The following is a 15,875-nucleotide window of genomic DNA, read 5'->3' on the forward strand; positions in this document are numbered from 1 at the left end:
CATGTCAGTACCAGAAGGGAGACAGGACCCACTTGCGTTAAGTTTCTCTCAGTTTTATTGGGAAGAAATGAAAGGATTGCACACACGATCCGGAGATCGCTGGTCGCGGGAAGCAGGTCGCTCTTAACACGGAATTGGCCCTTCTGTGGCGGGCGACGGCGGTGCGGGGAACGGAAAAAACGGGTCAGTAGCCGGTACAGGAGAGCAAAAAACGTGGTCGGGATCAGCAACGTGTCGAAAGCCAGGAGAGGAAAGTAGACGTGGGCAAGATCAAAAACGGGTTGATGCCAGGAAACAGACAGGAGCAAAAACAGGAGTGAGTCAGGGTCGAAAAGCTTGCCTAGAGTAAACTGAGGTTCGCAGACGGACGGACAACAGGGGACAGATAGGAGTGGGTTTAAATAGCGACAGAGAGCCAATCAGAGTCCGAGGCAGTTGGCGCCAAAGAAGCAGGCACAGGCGAAGCATATCGGTAATCATGAGAGGGCAGGGGACACCCTGAACTGGTTGCCAGCCAATCAGGGCATGTATGGTGTAACTATATATAGTATAATTTTCTCACAATAAAAGGAGGAAATCATACATTAAAACAAATAAATACCTAAAATAATGATAAAAAACTAACATTTATCATTAAAAGGTGTCATGATTACTCATCCTCAGACCAGAATGGACCCCGCGTTCGTACATCTGCCACCTGACGACTATGAAAGCCAGAACCAGCAGCCCAATTCTCCTTTAGAATGTGCAGTTCGGCAAGTCATGTCCGACGTGGCGAAATTGGCTAAGGCACCTTCGGTCTTATGACTGCGCAATGACTCCCATGCCTGCCTGTTCGACTCTCCGCGGCCTGCCTGTTCGACTCTCCGCGGCCTGCCTGTTCGACTCTCCGCGACCTGCCTGTTCGACTCTCCGCGGCCTGCCAGTCCGACTCCGACTCCGCTGCCTGCCAGTCCGACTTCGACTCTCCGGTCTGCCACTCCGACTCCGCTGCCTGCCAGACCGACTCCGCTGCCTGCTAGTCCTGATTCCGACTCTCCTGATTCTGCCTGTCCTGTTTGCCGGTTCTGAGTCGACTCTCCTGTCTTGCCGGTTCTGATTCTGCCTGTCCTGTTTTTGCCGGTTCTGATTCTGCCTGTCCTGTCTGATTCTGCCTGTCCTGAGTTGACTCTCCTGATTTACCTGTGTTTCCCTGTGACGTGTCTTGGGTTTATTTTTTTTCCTGGGGGACTTCTGGAGCCGTCCCTTGAGGGGGGGGGGTTCTGTCATGATTACCCAAGTGGAGCCACCTGGGGTAATCATCTGGCGCGCTGGAATGCGCTTCCTGATTGGTTTATGTTCCCTTTTTAAGCATGCTACGCGGAGACCTCTTCGTCTGAGGATACTTCTGTACCCCGTATGACTCTCCCGATTACCTGTGCCTTCTTGTTTACCTGATTCTGCCTGCCTGCCTCCGATCCGACCTGCTTCCGTCCCACGCTACGATCTTCTCTCCAGTCCCGGTAAACTCGACCTGCTTCCGTCCCACGCTACGATCTTCTCTCCAGTCCCGGTAAACTCGACCTGCTTCCGTCCCACGCTACGATTGGCTACGTGTTCCGAAGTTGTCTTCACAGCGTTGCTGCTGACGTTCGACGATCATCGCGTCTCCCGCTAACCCTGTACGCTTCCCCAAATAAAAGACGAACGCTCTGGGGTCTCCTGCTCTGTTCTGGTCCGCCCTGACAAAAGGTGACATTTTTGCCGAAGGAAGGAGAAAATTATATAAAATCTTGTGTCCCGTTTCTTTCCCTTTCTTGTGTCCCTTTTCATCTGGAGGGCCATGGTCCCCAAAAATTTTTGTGTGTGTGTTTTTTGCTACTTTTTTCCCTTTTTTATTTTCTTTGTTATTGTATGTGTTTGTCTTGCTGTCGGTCAACCCTCTCGAGGGATAAGACCAGGGTAGATAGATAGAAAATGGAATTATAATTTAAAAAACATTCTGACTACAGAAGCAGGAAATTATACTAAAAAATGAATAATTAAAATAAAAATAAATAAATTAAATAATAGAAAGTTATTATCATTAAGCTAGGAAATGTCATAGCAAAGGAAGGATATATCTATCCACTAAAAATAAACAAACAATTTTTTTTGAAATAGGTCAAATGAATTGTAAAAATGATGATAAAATAAAAAACCAAGAAAAATATGCTGCCAAAAGGAAAGTTATTTTTTTCAAATAAATAAACAAATTGGAAAACTAAAATTAGATTTAAAAAAACACACCAAAACTTCTATCTATCTATCTATCTATCTATCTATCTATCTATCTATCTATCTATCTATCTATCTATCTATCTATCTATCTATCTATCTATCTATCTATCTATCTATCTATCTATCTATCTATCTATCTATCTATCTATCTATCTATCTATCTATCTATCTATCTATCTATCTATCTATCTATCTATCTATCTATCTATCTATCTATCTATCTATCTATCTACCTTGGTCATATCCTTCAAGAGGGGTGACCAACAACGAGACAAAGAGACAGCAAGGCAAAGAAAGGGGGGCGGGAGACCGAAATATCTCGCAAACCCGAGTTATAGGGTCACTAAATGTGAGAGGATGTGGAAGTAAAGCGACTAAGTGGAAGAAACATCAAAAGTTAATATTTGATTAATTAATAACTATTTTGTCCATCAAAAAAATAAAGTTGTCCATTGTGCTAAATAAAAAACAAATAAGATTAGATAATTAAAAAAAAAAAAAATATATATATATATATATATATATATATATATATATATCATCTCATCTCATCTCATCTCATCTCATCAGCCGTACCGCTTATCCTCATTAGGGTCGCGGGGGGGCTGGAGCCCATCCCAGCCATCTCTGGGCAGTGGGCAGGGGACACCCTGAATTGGTTGCCAGCCAATCGCAGGGCACACAGGGATAGACAACTCATTCGCTCATTCACACCTAGGGACAATCTGGACCGGCCAATTCACCTGAAATGCATGTTTTTGGAACGTGGGAGAAAACCGGAGTGCCCGGAGGAAACCCACGCAAGCACGGGGAGAACATACAAACTCCGCACAGGAAGTCTGGAGCTGGATTTGAACCCACGACAGGTTCCCATGACATGAACTATGCCGCACAAGCGCTAACCACTGCGCCGCCGTGCTGCCATATATATATATATATATATATATATATATATATATATATATATATATATATATATATATATATATATATATATATATATATATATGTATATATATATAACTATATATATATAAAACTATATATATATATATCTATATATATTGATTTTGACAAAGGAAGTAAAAAAATAATATGTTAAAAGAAAAAAAAGAAAAAAATAAAGAATTAAATACATACAAAATAAATAACGTTTCCTTTCAACAGACGGCAAGTACTACACATACAAATAAAAACATAAAATACTACAAAATTATGAAGCAAGTCTTAAAAAATAGACAGAAATGATAAAATAGGCATATATTTTTCTGCTAAAAGGAGAAATGGTTCCACTGAAATAAAATAAATAAAAACTATAAAGCAATAAACAATTAAAACACAAATATTGTTTTTCTGATAAAAATCCAGACATTAAAATGCAAATACTTATTTTATAGTATTTTTTCGGACTGGGCTTTTGCAGAACTAGTGTGTGTGACTACTACCAGCGTACTTCACGAGTACCTGATACCTTAAACTAAAAGTTTTCATCTCATCTCTCATCTCATCAGCTGCACCGCTTATCCTCAGTAGGGTCGCGGGGGTGCTGGGGCCCATCCCAGCAATCATCGGGCAGTAGGCAGGGGACACCCTGAACTGGTGGTCAGCCAATCGCAGTCTAAAAGTTTTATTCTCAGCAAAAAAAAATTACATCCCACCCACCCACATACATACACACGTCAACTGACAAGCTAGTGCTAACCGAGTCACTTCACAAACAGACGATAACGCCGCTACTACTTGCCATTCTTTTCACTGATTCTCTCATTCTCTCTCTCACACTCCCTCTCTCTTTTTATCTGAAGTCAACGGCGGCGAGAACGGCTAGGACGGGGCAACCTGTGGAAGCTCAACTTTGGGTAAACTTTGTTTTTTGCTTTGAAGCGTTCGACGGGCGCCGAGTGCCTGAGGACAAGCACTCACTCTGCAAGGTCAATGGGACAGGTAAACCGGAAACGCCGGCCACTTTGATTGACAGCTTGTTTGGACGCCCAGAGATGGATGAGGTGGCCAGCTGAGGCCTGAATTAGCTGAAATCTAAGCTAGCGTCTTCGTTTTTTATCCGAGAATTGCCATACTCTTCTTCTGGTAAAATTGCCGTTGTTTTCGACACCGAGATCTAGCATCTTCTTTTATAGTAAAAATAACGAGCTTGTTTTACTTAGGCGGTTTAATTTTAATCCCCGGAATGAAGCGTTTTCTTCTTCTACGCCGCCAAAACTACCTACTTTTCTTCTATGTTAAAAAATAAGATTCTTTTTTTCCCAGCAGGACCTAACGTCTTCTTTTATTGTGAAAACTAGTAGTTCTTTTACATGAAAATCTATCACCGTCTTCTACATTGCTGAAAAGCTAGCATCTTAATGTTCTTCCCCGGAAACAAGCATTGTCTTCTTCTATGCCGCCAAAACTGCCTACTCTTCTTCTATGTTTTACACCAGGAGCTAGTGTTTTCTTTTATTGTGAAAACTCACTAGTTTTTACACAAAGAAATCTATTATCATCTTCTTTGCTGAAAGCTAGCATCGTAATTTTCTCTAGTTTTCCGCGTGTAAAAGCTTGCGTACTCGTCTTCTCTGGCAAAATTTGTGTAATGTTCCAGAATGAAAACTAGTGTCTTCTTCTGTGGTGAAAACTAGTTGTTCGTTTTACGCAGACATCTAGCATATCCTTCTTCTACGCTGAAAACTGTCGTCGTCTTCTTCGACACAAAAAGCTAGCTTCTTCTTATCTAAGAAAGCTAACATCTTCTACGCTAAAACTTAGCTTGTTTTTTCTATACTGGAGGGTAGAGCCCTTTTCTTCTTAGCTAAAAACGAGCTAACATCTTTATCCGTCCCCAAAACCAGCATGGTCTTCTTCTTTGCTGAAAGCTAACGTTATTTTTTTCGCCCCAAAAATAGTCTTGTCTTCTTCTTCTTTAGTAAAAATTAGAGTGTTTGTCTGCGCTCCTGAAACTCTTTAGTGGCAAAAACCGGCGAGATTTCAACAGTCTTCTTCCATGGTGAAAACAAAACGGTTCTTTAAACAAAAAAATCTAGCATAGGCCTGAAAATCCGCATTTATTTCTTTTAAACAGAACTAGCTTTTCCTTTGCTGAAAAGCTAACACCTTTTATGCTGAAAACTAGCCTTATTTTTCTTCTGAAATCGAGCAGCCTTATCCGTGCGGTCTTATTCTACGCCCCCAAAAATTGTTTACTCTTCTTCTATGGTAAGACACTGAAATCTAGCCTCCTCTTCGCTAGTTCTTTTACACAGAAATCTAGCATCTTCTTCTTCTATGCTGAAAACTAACTTCTTATCCATCCCCGAAACCAGCATGGTCTTCTTCTTTGCTGAAAGCTAACGTTTTAATTTACATTTTTTTGCCCAAAAATAGTCTTGTCTTCTTCTTCTTTAGTGAAAATTAGAGTGTTTGTCTGCGCTCCTGAAACTCTTTTTTGATGAAAACAAAATGCTTCTTTAAACACGCTTGAAAATCCGCATTCATTACTTTTAAACAGAACTAGCTTTTTCTTTGCTGAAAAGCTAACACCTTTTATGCTGAAAACTAGCCTTATTTTTCTTCTGAAATTGAGCAGTCTTATCCGTGCGGTCTTATTCTACGCCCCAAAAAATTGTTTACTCTTCTTCTCTGGTAAATATTGGTGCCGACACCGAAATCTAGCCTCGTCTTCGCTAGTTCTTTTACGCAGAAATTTAGCATCTTCTTCTTCTATGCTGAAAACTAGCTTTGTCATCTTTCACACAGAAAACAAGCTTCTTCCCCATGAGTGTTTTTTTTCATGTGTTTTAAAACCTTACGACCTCCCACTTCCCTGGAGCCCCCCCCCCTCCTCTTTTAAAGACCACTGCTCTAAAAAAAAAAAAAAAAACATCATTTGTATTTGATAAATAAACGACACTCTTGAGAATCCCATTGCTCTCGAAAAGTTGAATGAAGTCCTCAAACTAAAGCAACCCCCCCTCGGTCCGTCACCCCTCCACCTCGCTACCGTGTGGCCAGCAGGCGTGCAGATGTTAACCGCCCCCCCCTTTTCTTTTTGTGAGAGCCGCATGTTTATCTGATCACAGCGCAGTTTAAGAATCTACATTATGAGCACGGAGTAGATAACAAGACCTTTGATTGCCCCACCCCTCCCCACATCACCACCCCCCCCCCCCCCCCCCCCCCGCTGTTAAATTTAGCGCTGTGATTACTGAGGGCGATTGCGGGCCCCGTGCACATCACGGGACACACACGGAGAGGATGTGATGTGAGGCGCTCCGCAAGAATGCCGAAAATGATCCTCAACTTCTCTCATTAGAGCTTGAGGGTCATGTGTGCCACCGAGCATACGTCATTTTCTTTGAAAAAACGGAATATTTGTAGGGCGTCTGCAGTCTGATTGGCTAAACAGTCTCTCAGTTTCTTATATAGTAAACCCTTGAGATACGACAAAAACGTGTTAAAGTGAAGACTTTAAAGTGGAATTGCTGTATAGCGGGGGATATAAATGTTTGTTTGTGAGCTAACGTGTTCCCCCGGTATTTGCATGGCTGTGGCGCTATCAGTGTGTAAATGCCAATTGTGTTTGATAGGGACCACATTTCAGTTTCTTGTGATTTGGTTGGTTTTATTTCCTCTTTCTGCCCATTCCTGCTAAGAAAATTATATTGCGCTTTTCAAGTCACTAAAGACCTCCCAAAGCGCTTCACACTTACCCATTCACACACGCTCACATCGATAGCACCATTAGCAACTACATGCTTATCAGGGGTATTAGGGATTCAGTGTCTTGCCAGTGTCTGAGATAACGTCTGCCCGGACGCCCGGGTGCACAACTTACAAAACGTCTCCGCCAGGGTGGCCGACAACTTTTTCAATAAAAAAAAAAACAACAACACAGATTTGCTTTATTCCGATTTCAAAATCTTCGTTCGGTTTGAAAATTTCGCTTTGTTTGGCAATTTGCATAGTCGGCAGCCAATCAGAAGCCTGCATCGAATAACTTCGTGCTTCCGGACTTTCCCGAGCGTTATAAGGTCGTGCATTTGCATCATTTTCCAACGTAGACGCACAGAGAACACAAGAAAATAGAGAGGTGGTTAGGAATCAAGCGAAAACATCAGCCCCAGAAGAAAGATTCAAAAGAAGCTAACAAAATTGATGACGCTACAAAATGTAAACGTACATCAAAAGCATCGTGGAAAGAGGAGTTCACGTGGCTTGTAGCAGACAACGCAACGCAAACATTGCATGAATGAAGATGAGTAGATACAGGTACAAATTGATGGCAGATGGAAAACAGCGATGTCATATACATGCAATGAATGTTATAAGTAGATTTATAATAGACTTCATTTTAAAATGTTGTTCTGTTATATATTATGATTATCAATCCTTAATACTTTGCAACTTTTTTTTTTTTTTTTTTTGGGGATGAGTCGTCTTATTGTGTTTCAAGTTGTGAAAAATGGGGCAGGCAACTTTTTAGAGTTGTCTGCCCTGGTGTCCGGTAACTTTTTTGCATGAGTTTCAGACACTGGTCTTGCCCAGGGACACTTTGACATAACACACAGGAATCGAACCTGCAACCTCTTGATTCTAAGACAAATGGTTTACCTCCTGAGGTACAAGCCCCCTCCACTCGCAGCATGTGTGCGAACGAGTAAGTGTCTAATACTGTCTAAAGCGCTTTGGAAGGTCTTCAGTGTATTGCAAAGCGCTATATGAAATGCAGACCATTTACCAAAACAGTACTACAATCCCCTGCAGTTATCCGCTTAATACTTTGTGACCATATATCGTAGGTTGAAAAATATCCCACAATCCATTATCGCCAATCGCATATTGCTGCGAGTGCGAACCAGGATAGCGCATTTTTGTCAGGCCTGGCATCTCTTTTTGCCGTTCTGTTCACCAAAAAGTGAACTGCGCTCATGTGGGCGCAATCCATTATCCCGATCTCATATTGCTACAGAGACCAGCAGAGAGCATTTTTAGCTTTTTGTTAGCTAAAAAGTCAAATGCACTCGTGCAGGTGTGATCCATTATCTCCAATCTCTTATTGATACAAGGAAAGATCAGCAGAGCGCTTTTTTTTGGGCCTGGCAGTTTTTTTTGCGGTTCTGTCCACCAAAAAGTAAACTGCACTCAAGTGAGTGTGATACATTATTCCTGGGAGCAATGACCGGCAGAAGGCGTGCCTTTCCGGCCCACTTAAAGAGAAGTTTACGGTCGTGGTCGCGATCCATTATCGCTGATCGATTGTTGCTTAGGACAAGGGTTAGCACAGCCCTTTTTTTCCAGTTCAGGCCACCGAAGAATACATTTCTGGCCTGCCTAAATTGAACTGCGCTGATTTGGCTCCAATCCATTGTCCCCTGTCAACTATTGCTGAGAGCAGGGGCCAAGAGAGCAAATTTGTGTCTTGGCAGATTTTTTTCCATTTCTTTTTGCCTAGAATAAACTGTACCTGTTCAGTCACACTCCATTATAACAGTAATACTCACATGTGATATACATATATGATTAAATAACATACTGATGTAAAGGAAAAATGAAAATTGTATTTACCTGTGTGACTTGACCTGGTTCAGTGAAGTGGTGGGTGGATGCAGAGGTGGGAGGAGATGGCTGATTCTGAAATGAATGAATAGACAGAAAGGCATTGTGAGAGTTAGGTGAGCCAAAAGCATATCGGCATTTTCATGATACGAAGATGAAAGCCAACAGCGGACCAGCCTCTTATATGACATCGACCAATACGAGAGAGACATTTAAGGGACATATGGCACACGTAAACTAAGTTTTTGGAGTTATTGCTTCTCCCTTTAGGCTCCCTCTTTTATAGTTGTGTAATTGAAAAAAAAATAAACGATTTTACTTGCAATTTTGCCTATCACGGCTGCTTTTCGGGACATGACCGTTGCAATAAACCAGGCTTCATTGGACGCAGACTAGCAAACAATGCCATCTATTTTCTCTTCCTTGCATGCAACCAATTTTTTTTATAAAAAATCCCCAAAAGTTTCCCCGTCCGGAAGCACCAATAAAAGCTAGCGTAGACACTCCGGCGAGATGGGGAGGGGGAATAGGGTCAAGGGAGAAACCCCCTCAAGGAAACATTGGCATGACCTCACGCTGGCGGAATGTCAGATGGGGCTTAATTGATTAGACCACCGCATGATAGACTTCTCCAGAGGAGAAGCCGGAGGAAGGAGACCTTTTTTTTTCCTGGGGGGGCGGGGCGTCCGAGTTGACCTTGCGGATGCCTGTTAAGGTCAAACGGCTGCGGGCTACCCCATCACAAAGAGCAGAGCGACAATTGACAGCTGAGCGTGATCAATGATGACAAGACAGGTTTTTTTTGTCCCAGTTTGAACAAAAAATAATGATTTTTTTTTTTTGAGCAGTAGCCCGTTGTCCTGGCAACTGGAAAACAAAAGGCTTCTTTTTGATTGGTCCTTAATTGTTAGGAAAGTATTCCTGCTGATTCGGGTCAGTCAGATAAAGACAAATATAAAAAAAAAATCCTGAAAATGATTATAGGCATCAAATAATGATTTTAATTTCAGTGCCATTTACAACGTAATACGTCAAATCTTTAACATAATTTCACTGCCATTGACGTCGAATTGTGACTATAAGGTCAGTGCCATTGACAACTATTGACGTCAAAGGTGTATTTGTTCAATGGTAGTCCCAGTGAAGATTATAGACACCAACTTTTTTTTACTAATTCAATGCCATTGACGTCTATAGACATCTACTGGTGATTTTTATTGCAGTGCCATTGATGACTTTGGATGTCAAAGGTTGATTTGTTCAATTTCAGTCCCAAAAATGATGACAGATGTCAAATTTCAATCGTAATTTCTGTGCCAATGACGACAATAGCCATCAATTGTCGATTTGTTTAATTCCAGTGCCGTTGACAATAATAAACGTAAATGACTTCATAAGTTGATTTGGATTTCAGTGCCATTGATGATGATGGATGGTAATAGTTCACTTATCTAATTGCAGTGCCAGTGACGTCCAAGGACATCTGTTGATTTTAACTGCAGTGCCATTGATGACTATAGATGTCCAAGGTTGAGTATTCAATTTCAGTCCCAATAATGATGATAGATGTCAAAATTCACTCGTAATTTCTGTGCCATTGACGACAATAGACATCAATTGTCGATTTGTTCAATTCCAATGCCATTGACAATAATAAACGTAAATGACTTCATAAGTTGATTTGGATTTCAGTGCCATTGACGATGATGGATGGTAATAGTTCACTAATTGCAGTGCCATTGACGTCCATGGACATCTGTTGATTTTAAATGCAGTGCCATTGATGACTATAGATGTTAAATGTTGATTTATTCAAATCAGTCCCACTAATGATGACAGATGTCAAATTTCAATAGTAATTTCAGTGCCATTGATGACAATCAATTGTGAATTTGTTCAATTTCAGTGGCATTGACGATAACAGATGGCAATAGTTTAATTATCGAATTTTAGTGTTGTTGACGTCTGTGGATATCGACTAATGATTTTAACGGCAGTGCAATTGATGACTATGGATATCAAAGGTTGATTTGTTCACTTTCAGTCCCGATAATTATGACAGATGTCAAATTCAAATCCCAAAACTTTAACCTTCCGAATGATGGAACGATGCATTTGAGTGACATCGTACGGACACCGCATCCGCACGTGTTCTCGATAATAAGTTGGACTGAACTATCTGACTGTTTTGTCCACGTTCCCATTGTAGCGCCTTATATTCCGGTGCGTCTTATGTATGTCAAATATAGGACCAAAAACTATTTTTTCAGGGTGCGCCCTATAACCCGGTGCGCCTTATAGTGCGGAGAATACAGTAACTTATCTAATTGCAGTGCCATTGACGTCCATGGACATCTGTTGATTTTAACTGCAGTGCCATTGATGACTATAGATGTCCAAATTTGATGTGTTCAATTTCAGTCCCAATAATAATGACAGATGTCAAATTTCAATAGTAATTTCAGTGACATTGATGACAATAGACATCAATTGTGAATTTTTTTCAATTTCAGTGACATTGACGATCGTAGATGGCAATAGTTTACTTATCTAATTTCAGTGTCGTTGACGTTTATGGACATCTACTTTTGATTTTAACGGCAGTGCAATTGATGACTATGGATGTCAAAGGTTAATTTGTTCAATTTCAGTCCCAATAACTATGACAGATGTCAAGTTCGAATCGTAATTTCTGTGCCATTAAAGACAATAGACGTCAATTGTCAATGTGTTCGATTCCAGTGCCATTGACAATAATAAACGTCAAATTACTTCAGATGTTGATTTGGATTTCAGTCCCAGTGATAATGATAGATGGTCATAGTTAGCTTATCTAATTTCAGTGTCGTCGACGTCTATGGACATCTACTGTTGATTTTAACGGCAGTGCAATTGATGACAATAGATGTCAAAGGTTGATTTATTCAATTTCCCACTAATGATGACGGATGTCAAATTTGTATAGTAATCTCAGTGCTATTGAGGACAACAGACGTCAATTGTCGATTTGTTCAATTTCAGTGACCATGACGATAATAAATGGCAATACTTTACCTATGTAATTTCAGTGCCATTGACAACTGTAGACACTAAAGTTGATTTAAATCGCTTCAGTGCCATAAACAAATATAGACTTATGAATTATTATCTTTCATTTATGCATTCATGCTGACTGGAACCCAAACTGAGGAAATAAAACAGTTTATGCTATTTTTTTTAACTTTATTTTCAATGCACTTGAATCAAAGTCAAGGAAATCTACATTTTAATTCTAAGTACAATTACGAATTTTCCACATAAACACATTAACATTAGTCAATTTCTCTCCTCGCATTTCTTTTTAACTAAGTCTGAAAAATGTAAGAGTAAGTTGATTCTGGGGGGATTTTTCACTTCAAGTTCTTTGAGCAAGGGTCAAAGTTGCTCTGATTCCATATGACGTTTCTCGGGCCGAGGATACGAGCACATACGAGTGCGTCCTCCATCCTGGAAGAGGCTCAGCTGCAGGATGGACTTCCTGGAGCTGCTCAGGAAGCACAAAGCAGATTCTTCAAAAACATCTACAACGTGTCTGCAGTGTTCATCTGTCAAGGACTAATTGAGTCAAGATGTATGAAAAATTGCCCCAAGAATAAATAAAAATGTATACATAATTTTTAGAAAATCTTGCCCTTGTTAATGCGTAATTATTTTCCGGCTTAGGGTTCAGAGTTAGGGTTACTGACACCATCTTTATGTTAAAATATATTAAAATAAGTATATAAAAATCATGCCGTTTATCAATTAACTAACATAATTCCTAATGAATAAAGTTAAACACTGGGAAAAAGGTTTACATGTATTAAAATACATTTAAACATTACAAATATATTTTGCAGTGTAAAAAATAATGACCATGTTCGGTGTCAGGTTTGGAAGCGCGATGGGAATTGAATAAGTGTGTTCCTGACTCTAGCCACCTCCCACTAGGGGAATATGCCTCTACTAGGGGAATATGATAGATAGATTAAACGAAACTAAATTCAGAAATGAGTTTAGTGACCGTTCTCGTAGATGATGCTCAAGGGGTAGGGAAACCATGGCCTGCGGGCCTCGCATGGCCTGAGGTATTGGATACAGACTCTATTGGTAAATACCAAAACTCAAATCAGTTAATAAGTTCTTTCGTCTCGGTCCTACAATGTTTTAAGCTAATGCAGCTCGATATTTATTCAACACTACAAAAAAAAACCCAGTGACAGTTTTCCAGGACAAAAGATAGACAATCCTAATTGAAAAAAATATGCTAGTTTAGTTTTTTTCTGGGAGAACATAAACATAGTGACGTGCAAACTTAACTCGTAATGACGTTATTACCGAGTGAGAGTATACAACTATAGATTGAAAAAAAAAAACAGAATTTCAGTTGAAGAAATGTTCTTTATCGTCATTATACAAAAGTACAACAAAATTAGAGTGCTTCTCCTTTTAGTCTAAGAAAGCGATTTAGAGAGAGGCTGGCTAGCTGCACACTAGCGTCGGGGAACAGCAACTTCTGCTATAGTTAAAATATAACGGTCACCAATGAAGCTGTATTCCACAAGTAGTAGCGAGTCCGTTTCATGAGTAATGGATCCGGCGTTGTTGATTAGCCATGTTTGGCAGGGTCAGCTTAAGAGTTGTTAGCCTAGCTGTTAGCTTTCCTTTCCGACGCCGACTCAGTTGATTCCTGTACGCGATAGCAATCCACCAAGTTGATCAGCATTAATCTGCCTCTTCTGACTTTTATTCAGAGTTGGATTTAATTGATCAATTTATTCATAATATAAGGAACTGCTAAAGCTACGAGCTGTGGCGTTGGTTTGATGGCCGTTTGTGCCAGGGCTGTTTGCCTCGTCTTTATTGGCTGGTGTCTTTAAAACCGGCTTCTGATTGGCCCATGCTGTTTAACCCGGAAATGTGACCATTCTCGTTGGTTAAACACTCCATCACTCACTTAACAAACTGGAACAATAATCCCTTAAAACCACAATGTTCTAGTTACACTATCGCACTACGTCATATCCCGATATCGATTAGGTTTAGGTTAATCGTGCGACCCTAACTGGGAATTTAGAAAAAACAAGTTGTGTGAAGAAATAAACGGAGGTCTCAGGTCCATTGGAGACGCTAAATCAACTTTGGATACGGCTAGCTAAACTCTGCGATGACAACCATTCACCGCGACTTCCCGTTCCCGTCTCCAGCGATATCATCACCAGAGCGCCAACAAACATGTTTCCAGTCGTCACAAACACTCCAGTGGGAATTTACGAGTCGGGTTTCCTCCTTCGCGCCTCTGGAGTAAATAACGTCGGCGCTCGTAAGTCAAGCTAATCGGATCGGAACCGACGGGCGAGACGTCGCACGTTGGCAGGAAGCCCAAACGGACCTTAAAATTCAAGAGGGAAAGTAACAAAGTAAAAGTACTTGAGTACATTTATATGTACTTCGATTGAGTAGATTTATTAACTTATTCAGTGCCACAAACAATTATCGACATAAAATGTGCAGTGCCATTGACTATTAGAGAGGTCTAATCTTGATTATGTTTTCAGTGCCACTGACAACTATAGACGTCAGATGTTAATTTTAATTTCAGTACCACTGATGTGTAGCAAATATGGGTGGTGAATAAATTATTCTAACAAAATATTTATTGACAAATTGAATTAAAGAGCTGAGTTCTTTTCAAAACTCGTCTCGCCTTTTTGGAGCACATACGTTTTTTGATCATTATGTTCGGAAAACGGATGAAAAAACACATGCATCACAAAACATATTGTGGAAGTACTCATGGATGCGAACCCTGTTGCGTATCAAGAAATTATTATCGTCTTAGTGCTTTGGATACATGAAACGTTGTCATCTTTCCACATGGACCAGGGCTACCGTAGAGCAGAAACTTTCAGCGGATTATAAAGAAAAGAATGTATTGTCGGCGCTTGCGCTAATGTGCCACCCAGGACTGTTGTTTGACCTTTTGCAGAAGCCAGCATCATTTCTGAGGAGCGGCACTTTACGAAAAGTGAAGAAAGTGAACTGTTTTAATGTAGATTTAGCGAGAATGTTCCGGTCAGAAACAGGGGACGAGGATTTTGCCGGATATGTCTGGTATGGATTACCGGTAAAAATAATGTGAGTTTTATTACTCTATTATTACTGTTTTGCAGCAGCTCTTCATTTTAAATTCTAATCAATACTTAAACCAACCACAACGAAACTCTGCTTCTGTTGTATTTTTAAATACGCACACTTGTATGCTTGCGCTGTTGCATCGCAGCAGAGGGCACCCGCACCCTATCGTGCGGTGCGCCTTTTGCAGTGTTAAATACAGAAATAGAACCAGCTACGGAGACTGCGCCTTTAAACACAGTGCGCTCTATGACAGTGAAAATACGACAACCTATCCGACTGTCCTGTCTGTAAACCATGAAACATGTACAGAAATTTTAAACCCCAACCAGTGTCAATTTTAACCTGAATTTTGCACAAAAAAAAACTAGCTTTTGCAGGTAATCCATGCCGTTTTCCTACCCGATCAATGTGTTTTGAGAAACGACAAACTGTTTTTAGAATTTCAAGTCTCATTTGAGCCCGCTGTACTATAACTGTACTATAAATCTTTTGATGAATTTAGACAGCAACGGTCGATTTGTTTCATTTTCAGTGCCACTGACAAGTATAGGATTAATATACCTTATTTTCCGCACTATAAGGCGCACCTAAAAGCCTTTATTTTTTTCAAAAGCTGACCATACACCTTATAATACAGTGCGCCTTATATATGAATCAATATTAAGTCGCAAAGTCTTGCAACTAAGGCAAGCGGCCGATTTTCCCCCGAAGGCGAAGTAGTCCGCAATGTATGCTGGGATTTATATACCGGTGTTTCATTTCCTAACCAATGTGTCAATCATCATTTGAATCGATCACTATTGGCTAAAGTTATTCGGAGGTAAAGGGGGCGGATCCTTTTTATCATTTACAGGGTCCCATAGGCTAAAGGGGCGAAACAAAGCCTGCAATTGGCCGAAAAAGATGAA

At 40.5% G+C, this 15,875-nt stretch overlaps 1 long non-coding RNA gene across 1 annotated transcript in view; it reads right to left on the bottom strand.

The window, feature by feature from the left end:
- The window catches only part of LOC148345984 (uncharacterized), a 107,475-nt gene extending 98,588 nt beyond the window's left edge, over positions 1-8,887 (bottom strand). The window contains exon 1 of the long non-coding RNA XR_015848330.1: positions 8,821-8,887. This is a non-coding gene — a long non-coding RNA (uncharacterized LOC148345984). The remainder of the gene's footprint in view (positions 1-8,820) is intronic.
- Positions 8,888-15,875: the final 6,988 nt, after the last annotated feature.

The sequence above is a fragment of the Urocampus carinirostris genome, chromosome 20, assembly GCF_059441175.1.
Source record: "Urocampus carinirostris isolate Australia breed hairy pipefish chromosome 20, RoL_Ucar_1.0, whole genome shotgun sequence".
NCBI lineage: Eukaryota > Metazoa > Chordata > Actinopteri > Syngnathiformes > Syngnathidae > Urocampus > Urocampus carinirostris.